This window comes from Poecilia mexicana, unplaced genomic scaffold (assembly GCF_051168715.1).
Source record: "Poecilia mexicana isolate PSO_F unplaced genomic scaffold, ASM5116871v1 scaffold_9, whole genome shotgun sequence".
NCBI classification, from domain to species: domain Eukaryota; kingdom Metazoa; phylum Chordata; class Actinopteri; order Cyprinodontiformes; family Poeciliidae; genus Poecilia; species Poecilia mexicana.
Window position 1 is genome coordinate 33,196,517 of NW_028263378.1, and position 10,894 is coordinate 33,207,410.

Here is a 10,894-nt window from a genome sequence, read left to right on the forward strand (position 1 = left end):
GTTTTGCTGCTAGAGGTTCCAAGGCTAGAGTGAAAAGCCGTCCTTTGTTCTTGTAATGCTCTGTGTACACTGCATCATTATTTAATTTAATTATGTACGTTGATATTTAAATTAACAAATAACTAAAACACAAGAACGAAAGAGCACGCAGAGCATGCACATTGCTCTTTGATTGTTTTTGTTCAAAGTGGCAGCTGTAATGTCTGCCATGGTGTCAGACTACCTGGCTTCATGTACTGGGATAGAGAGTGAAAACAGTCACGATGAGCGCCTTCTGTTTGGTTACTTCTTGCTTGTTGCTCCTTGGTCAGTGTTCATAGTTGAGCGTTATTTACCGTCAGGGCATTGCCTCAATTGCTATGTTTAATGGTGCAGACAGTGGTGGTTTCTTACATGAGCAATATGGGCAAATGTCCAGGGTGTTATGTTTTTAGGGATGGCACGAGACCATCATACATTGTAGCACAGAAATTGAATATTTAATATTGGTAAAATGTATTAAGTATTTAACATCTAGGTGTTTTTATGGGAATATGGATCTTTCAGATTATTTTGAGAAGCAATTTTGATCATATTTTACATTTTATTGTGTCATGTAGCTGTAGCTGGTCTTGGTCTTGACTCGGTCTCGATACACTCTGGTCTTGGTCTTGTCTTGGTCTCGGGTTAGGTGGTCTTGAACACAACACTGCAATTTGTCAGGCTTATTGGCCTGTAGCTTTTACAGTCTTGTGCAGGGACTTGTGCAGGGATATCAAACTCATTCTTGTTCTGGGCCAAGTCAATATCATGAATGCTCTTAAATGTCTGGTTGTGCCAGAATATGCTGATAAAACCTGTTCAAAAACTTAAAATATCAATGAATTCTTAAAACTAGATATTCAGTCCCCCAAGGATTTTGATTCTTTTTTGTGATTTTTTTGCAATAAAAATCTAAGTGTTTGAGGTACTATTTTAGAAATACTTGCAATATTTGCACTTATTTATGACAGTAAATGTGACTTTTTATTACTCGCTGTATAGATCATGGACTATAAACTCACATCAGTTAAAGCTGAGGCAGCTGTTTAGTACAAGTAAGAAAGTTTTTGAGAATTTTTGAGAAAAATCTGCAATAAACTCCCAATTTTTAGCACAAAAAAGTGCTGGGTTTTATTGATTTTGCGTGAATTTCCACAATAAATTAGAATTTTGAAGAAACTGGAGGGACCAATTGATATAATTTGGAAGTAAACAGATAAAAACCTTTGACTGATAACATAATTTTTAAGCACGTTTATGTGTTTAGAATCTAGAGGGCCACATAAAAAGCTATGGTGGGCCAGATTTGGCCCACAGGCCTTGAGTTTGACACATATGTGCGCTAGTGGGTCTTTGTCATTCGATAAGATGAGGGTAATAACTGCCTCCAATAATGTTGCTGGTAACCTGCCTCTATTCAGAGCACTTCAAACATCTGGAGGAGTAAGGGAGAAAGTTCCTCAGCAAAATTTCTCCAAAATTCTATTGTAAACCCATCCAAACCTGGTGCTTCATTTGGTGTCATGGTTTTTATTGCATTTATTATCTTTTCCTTTAAAAGTGGAGTTTCCAAAGGTTCAGTCTGTGCTCCCGAAAGGGTTAGGAGATCTAACTGTGAGAGAAAACTCTCAATCTCCTGAGCACCTGGAGTTTTGAGAAATAGAATTGCATATAGTAATTTCTAAAGACCTCATTCATTTTGGTGGGGTTAGTCACTACTGCTTTCTGACTGCATTTATTATAGTCTGTGCCTCCTTTGGTTTCCTCTTTTTGTTTGATATATCTAGCCAGAAACTTGTCAGGTTTATCCACATCATCAAAATGTTTTTGCCTAGCGTGGAAAATGGAGAATTATTTTCTTTCAGGAGCAGATTGAGTTCGTACTTCAATCTTGTTAGACGGATAAGGTTTGTTGGGCTTGCTTCTGTCTTTAAGGACACTTCCGCTATAGCAACCTCTGTCTCCAGAGATAGCCGTCTGGCAAGTGTAGTTTTCTTTTTGTATTAGGCATGTTGTATAAGAAACCTCTGACGTATGCTTTTAGAGATTCCCACGCTACACCAGCAGAGGGAGCTGCTGGTAATTTGAGAGGGGAGATTAGTCTCTATAAATAAGTTAATTTGAGTTCAGAAAGTCTTTGTCCTGCAGCTTGAATTTAGCCTCCATTTTAGGGATCTGGGAGAGCTACTGAGTGGGTTTAAGAGAAAGAAATAACTTAGGCATGGCCAGAGAGGAGTATACTACCAATTGAGCAGGACATAGCTGAGGATATAATAGATTTTGACATGAAAAAGTAATTGATCCTGGACCAAGTATTGTGAATGGCAGTGTAGAAAATGAAATCCCTCATGGAGGGATTAAGCAGTCTCCAAATATCAATTAAACGGCCTTGCACATTTTAAAAGAAATGAAACCAACCAAGAATGATTTCTGTGCAGGTATGCTTTGGTCCAATATTAAGGGAATTTTTAAGGCTTCTGAATTAAAGAGATGTGTGGAAAAGGGATACAAATAAAAATAAGGTGTTATACTTCAGAGAGTTGAGAATTTACTATTTCTCAAATATTCCCTCAACTGGACCTAATGATGCAATTTAATCATAGGGCAATTGGGGTTCTTTCAGCCATCTCAGAGCAGAGCCACAGATTCTGAGTTGCAAACATCTGATGACTTCATCCACAGAGCTACTTTGCCCACATAATCAGGATTCATCTGAAATGTTGCTCAACAACTCTTTGTGGAAATGTTGTTCGGACTTTTAGCAGCTACAGAAATCTTCTGGGGGTGTATAAAGCAAAACACAGTCCAACCAATAGCATCACATCTTTCTGGTGGGGAAGTGGCTTTGTTTCCAAAGTTGCAGCTGTGAGATCACACATGGTGAGTGTGGGACTCCCACAGATGACTTATTACACGTATCTGCAACCACTGACTGCTCCACAGAAGCCAAGTACAGAGGGCAAAAATTGTAGCAACAACAACAACAAAATCAATCAAAAATCAATCAAATTTTATTTGTATAGCACATTTCAGCAGCAAGGCATTTCAAAGTGCTTTACATAATTAAAATGCAAACAGCATGTGACATAGAATAAACAGTGAGAAAGAGATTTTGAAAAAGATTAAAACAGATAAAAACATTAAAACCCGCACACCTTTTAGGACTTCAGTTAAACGTCGTTTAATTGGGACTCAAACCTTCTGGGTCTTTAGTCAAAACCACCGTTTGACAAGGACTCCAACCTTTAGGTTTTTAGTTGAAACGCCGTCAACTGGGACTCTAAACCCTGTAGAAATTTAGTTAAACGTTGTTTAACTGGGACGTTTTCCAGGGGGCTTTATGTTATCCTGCAACCTAGGATGGCTGAGGGTAATGTATTAGATGATCTTCCCTCAACGTGTGATGCTGTGGAACAGGAAAGACGAGACACACACGTTGAGCTTCCTTCTCATTCAACTGGAAGATTTATTCTTCTTGTGTGCTCAATCTTTTCTATGCCACCAACGCGGCAGCGCCCCTAGCGGTTGTGTGCGGAATTGCATAGGACTAACTAAAATGACACTACAGAACTTAGTACAAAGAGAAATTAAAGATACAAAAATAAAAATTATGTTGGGGTGCCTATTTTCTTAATTATTGTTTTAATTTACTAAGAGCTCATTTTTCACCCCTCTACATTTACATCATTAAAACATAGACAGTGAGAAAGAGAAATAAAAAGAACTTAATAAATAGATAAAAAGAAAAGATAAAAACATTAAAAACATCTAAAACATTGAAGACTTCAAAACCCACACTCTAATCCTAATTTAGCCATAAGCAACTCTAAACAGGTGGGTTTTAAGTTGAGATTTAAACACACCCAGTGTTTCAGCTGTTTTACAGTTTTCTGGAAGTTTATTCCAAATTTGTGGTTCATAGAAACTGAATGCTGCTTCTCCTCGCTTGGTTCTGGTTCTGGGGATGCAGAGCAGAACCAGAACCAGAACCAACCAGAAGACCTGAGGGGTCTAGATGGTTGGTACAGCAGTAATAGATCTTTAATGTATTGTGGTGCTAAACCGTTCAGTGATTTATAAACTAACAGTATTTTAAAGTCTATTCTCTACAGGGGTGTCAGTGTAGGGACTTTAAAACTGGTCTTATGTGCTCTATCTTCCTGGTTTTAGTCAGAACGCGAGCAGCAGCGTTCTGGATCAGCTGCAGCTGCAGATTTGTTAGTCAGACCTGTGAAGACGCTGTTGCAGTAATGAATGCGGCTAAAGATAAACGCATGGATGAGTTTCTCCAGATCGTGGTGAGACATTAGTCCTCTAATCCTGGAGATGTTCTTCAGGTGATAGAAGGCCGACTTTGTGACTGTCTTAATGTGGCTCTGAAGGTTCAGGTCAGAGTCCATCACTACTCTCAGGTTTCGGGCTGATCGCTGGTTTTCAGTTGTAATAACTGAAACTGTGCATTGATTCTAGTTCGCTCCTCTTTAGGCCCAAAGATAATGACTTCAGTTTTGTTTCTGTTCAGCTGGAGAAAGTTTTGGCACATCCACACATTTATCTGTTCTAAGCATCTGTTCAGTGATTGGATGGGTTCAGAGTCACCTGGTGACATCGTGATGTAAAGCTGTGTATCATCCGCGTAGTTATGGTAGCTGATCTTATTTCCTGCTATAACCTGAGCCAGTGGGAGCATATAAATATTGAAAAGAAGGGGTCCTAGGATTGAACCTTGGGGTACCCCACATGTGACCTTTGACCTCTCTGATGAGAAGTTTCCGATTGAAACAAAGAAATCCCTGTTTTTTATGTAAGATTCAAACCAGTGGAGCACTGGACCGGAGAGTCCGACCCTACTCTCCAGTCAATTCAGTAAGATGTCGTGGTCAACAGTGTCAAAAGCTGCACTGAGGTCCAACAGAACCAGCACTGTGGTTCTCCCACTGTCTGTATTTATATGGATGTCATTGAACACTTTTACAAGGGCCGTCTCCGTGCTGTGATGAGCACGAAAACCAGACTGGAAGGAGTCAAAGCGATTCGTTATTTTTAGGAAGTTAGTTAATTGGGTAACACTTTATTTGAAGGGGGTTGAATAAGACTGTCATGACACTTTCATAAACATGACATAACACCTGTCATGAACATGAATGAATATTTATGACTGTTGTCATAAAGCGTCATTCGGTAAATTATGACACTTTTAATACAAAGTTGACATGATTCAAAATGTCTTTGTTATGACAACTTGACATTAACCAAGAAATCATTACTGTTTAAACTTTACCTTTAATAACATAAAGTTACCTAATTTTTAAAGTGCAATCAATAATACTTTTATAACAAATTTATATCAGTAATGATTTCTTGGTTAATGTCAAGTTGTCATAACAAGGACATTTAGAATAATGTCAACTTTGTATTAAAAGTGTCATAATTTACCGAATGACGCTTTATGACAACAGTCATAAATATTCATGAAGACTTATTCATGTTCATGACATGTGTTTATGACATGTTTATGACAGGTGTTATGACAGTCTTATTCACCCCCCTTCAAATAAAGTGTTACCATTAATTGTTTAAAAACTGCTTTTTCAATAATTTTGCTAATGAATGGGAGGTCAGAGGTCAGAGGTCTGCCTGTAATTCTGCAGTAGTGATTTGTCTAGATTGTTCTTTTTTATCAGTAAGTTTGATAACTGCTGTTTTCAAAGCCTGGGGGAAAACACCTGAAGACAGCGATGAGTTCACTATTTGGATCAGATCATTAGCAACGACAGGCAGGACTTTCTTAAAGAAATGTGTGGATAGGACATCCAGACAGCAGGAACTGGAGCTTAATTGACTTATAATTTCTTCTAGGGTTTTATAATTAAGTAGTTGAAATTGGGTCATTTTTCCTGCATTTGTTTTGTTTGGGCACAGCATAGGTACTGGCTGTGGAGAGGATGTGCAGATTAATCCTCTGATCTTTTGAATTTTCTCTGAAAAGAAGCTGGAAAACTTGTTGCAGGCGGCATTAGATTGAAGTTCAGGTGGAAATGTCATTGGAGGATTTGTGAGCCTGTCAACAGTAGCAAATAAAGCTCGAGCGTTGTTAGTCTTTTCGTTTATGACATCTGCAAAGAAAGCCTCCCTTGTATGTTTTAGTGTTGTGTGATAGTTACGTAGTCTTTCTTTGTAGATGTCATAATAAACATGCAGTTGAGTTTTACGCCATTTCTGTTCAGCACTACGGCAGAGTTGTCTTGCAGACAGAACTGTTTGTGCATTTATCCATGGAGGTTTTGTCCTACCAGACACAACCTTCACTTTAATGGGGGCAATGTAATCAATGATATCTGAAAGTTTGCACTGAAAATCATCTACCAACTTATCTACAGGTGCTGGTCATAAAATTAGAATATTGTGATAAAGTTCATTATTTTCCATAATGTCATGATAAAAATTAAATTGTCATATGTTTTAGATTCATTGCACACCAACTGAAATATTTCAGGTCTTTTATTGTTTTAATTTTGATGATTTTGGCAAACAGCTCATGAAAACCCAAAATCCCTGTCTCAAAAAATTAGAATATTATGAAAAGGTTCTCTGAACGAGCAATAAAAATAATCATCTGAATCAACAAAGTAACTCTAAACACCTGAAAAAGATTCCTGAGGCCTTTAAAAACTCCCAGCCTGGTTCATTACTCAAAACTGCAATCATGGGTCAGACTGCTGACCTGACTGCTGTCCAGAAGGCCATCACTGACATCCTCAAGCAAGAGGGTGAGAAACAGAAAGAAATTTCTGAACAAATCGGCTGTCTGCAGAGTGTTATATCAAGGCACCTCAGTGGGAAGTCAGTAGGAAGGAAAAAGTGTGTCAGAAAACGCTGCACAACGAGAAGAGGTGACCGGACCCTGAGGAAGATTGTGGAGAAGGGCCGATTCCAGACCTTGGGGGAAGCAGTGGACTGAGTCTGGAGTAGAAACATCCAGAGCCACTGTGCACAGGCGTGTGCAGGAAATGGGCTACAGGTGCCGCATTCCCCAGGTCAAAGGTCAAGCCACTTTTGAACCAGAAACAGCGGCAGAAGCGCCTGACCTGGGCTACAGAGAAGCAGCACTTTGGACCACTGTTGTTCAGTGGTCCAAAGTACTTTTTTCGGATGAAAGCAAACTTTGCATGTCATTCGGAAATCAAAGTGCCAGACTCTGGAGGAAGACTGGGGAGAAGGAAATGCCAAAATGCCAGAAGTCCAGTGTCAAGTACCCACAGTCAGTGATGGTCTGGGTGCCATGTCAGCTGCTGGTGTTGGTCCACTGGGTTTTATCAAGGGCAGGATCAATGCAGCAGCTATCAGAAGATTTTGGAGCACTTCATGCTTCCATCTGCTGAAAAGTTTTATGGAGATGAAAATTTAATTTGGTCTGGAATCGGCCCTTCTCCACAATCTTCCTCAGGGTCCGGTCACCTCTTCTCGTTGTGCAGCGTTTTCTGACACACTTTTTCCTTCCTACTGACTTCCCACTGAGGTGCCTTGATATAACACTCTGCAAACAGCCGATTCGTTCAGAAATTTCTTTCCGTTTCGCACCCTCTTGCTTGAGGATGTCAGTGATGGCCTTCTGGACAGCAGTCAGGTCAGCAGTCTGACCCATGATTGCGGTTTTGAGTAACGAACCAGGCTGGGAGTTTTTAAAGGCCTCAGGAATCTTTTTCAGGTGTTTAGAGTTACTTTGTTGATTCAGATGATTATTTTTATTGCTCGTTCAGAGAACCTTTTCATAATATTCTAATTTTTTGAGACAGGGATTTTGGGTTTTCAAGAGCTGTTTGCCAAAATCATCAAAATTAAAACAATAAAAGACCTGAAATATTTCAGTTGGTGTGCAATGAATCTAAAATATATGACAATTTAATTTTTATCATGACATTATGGAAAATAATGAACTTTATCACAATATTCTAATTTTATGACCAGCACCTGTATGTCATTATAGCTTAAGGGTGAGGAAGAAGAGTAGATTTGATTAAACGTTTCTGCCGTGTTTTCTGTAAAAGTATGTTTTGTGATAGTAGCTGTTTGTCCAAGTGGGTTAATGGATAAAGAACATTCAAAGATAACAGCAAAGTGATCCGACAGGCGACATCAGTTACAGAGACACTGGAAATATTCACCCCTTACTGGTAACCCGGTCCAGTGTGTGTTGTTCGTTATTCTGCAATAGCCAGCCACGCCTTAATCTCACCACCGACTGACTACTGACCAGTTCTCTGTCTAACAGGTCCGGAAAATCCCTGAAACCTGGGTCTTACCCTATCATAGGCTCACTAGAGAAATTCTGTTTAAACTGGCGGCGGAGAAAACTCGTCTAGCTCTAACTACCTTCAGATCCAGAAGTTACGGCCCTTTTCAGTTGAGAAACAGTCGGCAGAGTAGCCCTCACTGCCGCATAGCTTCAACAACCACTCCTGTTAACGGTAGCTTTCCTCCTGAAAATAACATGCACTTGTTATCGGCTAGATTGGATTTAGTGACTTAGATTTAAGTCCCAGGGCCATTATTTTAACACTCACCAAAGGAAAGTATGAAGCCACCACATCTCTGGAATCATGTATGTTAATTTTACTTATTATCAGGAGAACCCTTAATGTTCAAACCGACACAATTAATCTCAATGTCCACAAGTTCTATTAATTTTTGATAGGTAATTTATTATGCAAGCTTTAGCAGGGGTAAATAACAAGCAGAGTTTCTATCAGAGATTACAATTCGTGACAATATAAAATCAAATCAAAATCTATCATAACCTACTCTCTTTCCTAACCCTAACCTGTGTCACTAGTATCACTAAGCGAGGCTTTTGGGGGCAGTTCAACTCACACCCGGTGGCAAATTGATCTTGGCAGCTGAGGTCCTCAGATGTCCTTGGTCAGAGTCTCTGTCCTGACGGAGCAAAGTTCTCTTTTCAGAAAAGAAACAAAGTCGATCAATCCGTTGTCCATTAAACGAACAGGATCTTCATCACTCAGTGACCTTTGTCTTTTCTCCAAGTCCGCCACAGTAGAATACGGATCATTGGGTGGAGGCAGAGGGGTCAGCCGAATCAGGAACCAAGGCTGGGGGCTGATGGATCTTGTCCCTTCTTTGCGGCGCGAGGTTTCAACTCTCCCTTGGTCCCAGGGTGTGGTCCTCTGCTGATCTTCAGTCTGCGCCCTTTTGTTGTCTCCTCCTCAGCGCCGCGGACAAAGAACAGTTTCCTCCCCAACTCGCTGGCTTTTAAACCCTCTTGGTTCATGGTTGTGTGTGGGAGAGGTCTCATGACTCATCCTTCCCGAGTATCTCATCGGAAAGTACCCATCCTCCCCAAACCTCGCTCCACCCTGAATTTGGAAATACCCAAATTTTTTCTTGTCTGACTGCTGCAACTCCTTTCCAATACTTCTCTTTTTTTCTGTTGGCCATCTGGCAGTTATTGCCTTTTCTGGCTTTGTTCTGGGGCCTCCGCCCAGCTCAGGGTATTGCTTTGCAAAACAGCTCTTTTCTCCTTCTCATGTACTCAAATCTACAGTCCTCTTATAATGTACCATGAAACATAATCAACTTGTTTTATCATTATCTGAAATCATACAACAATTAAGTTGTCACTGTTATTACAGATCATGAATACAAATGAAATCATACAACAATTAAGTTGTCACTGTTATTACAAATCATGAATACAGAATACAGATTATATATTTCAATTATTCATTACAGACATCGTAATTACAAAACTTCAATCATTCCAACTACTACACACATACGTATTTTGTATTTCTTTTCTTTAATCATCCATAAATCAATATACAAGATCACTGTTATTGCTCAGGCCTTTACCCTGCTTTCTGCGTGTACCTAGAGAGATCTCACAAGTTCATGCCAGTTTTCTTGATAGTGTCCATGAGTGTGTGTTGCTTGTTTGACATGTTGTGTTAAACCAAAACTCTCTAATATATCAAACAGCTTTTTTGCCCCTTGGTCTTGGGGGTTGTCAACATGAATGTTGAAATCACCGACAATTATCAATCGTAATCAATGCATATGAGAGATAGAAGCTCATTGAAGTCCGTAAAGAAACCTTCCACATATGATGGAGTTTTGTATAAAGTTAGTATCAAAGTTCGTTTGTGGCCTTTTACCTCAATTCCAAGATATTCAAAAGACATAAAATTACCCAGAGATTTTACTACAGTTTATGGTATTCTTAAATGTTGAAGCCACATCTCCTTTTTTTGTTTTCTATTCTCACTTAAAAAATTGTACGTAGGAGGCGTTGATTCAATTAGTACGATTGCTTCATTATTTACTAGCAAGGACCATGCTACAGAATACAGATTTAAATATTTATTGAGGATAAGAGGAAGGGAGGGGAGGAAGGTGAGAGGAGGGGTGAAGGAGAAAGGATGGAGGGATGAAGGGATGGAGGGATGGATTAGATGAAGTCAGGTGGTGATGAAGATGATGGAGGGTCTGCAAGTGAAGACTCGAGTGGGGATTTGTCTTCAGGGATAAACACATCTTGAGTATATCCCGGCTCGCTTAGGATCCCCCAGGCGGAACCTGTAATGTAAAGAAACGAGAAACATGGTGTTAATTTGACAGTATATATATATGAAGAGGGTAAGGGGGAGTGGGGTTGACAAACAATGTAACAGACGTGGAACGGCTCTCGAGCAGGGTATATATGGGCTGCTTAGGAAATTGGAGGTGTGGTTTGAGGCGTGGTCCTGTTTCCGAACCTAAGTTAACAAGTTAACTCCATTTCACTAGCAAGGACCACGCTACAGAATACAGATTTAAATATTTATTGAGGATAAGAGGAAGGGAGGGGAGGAGGGGTGAG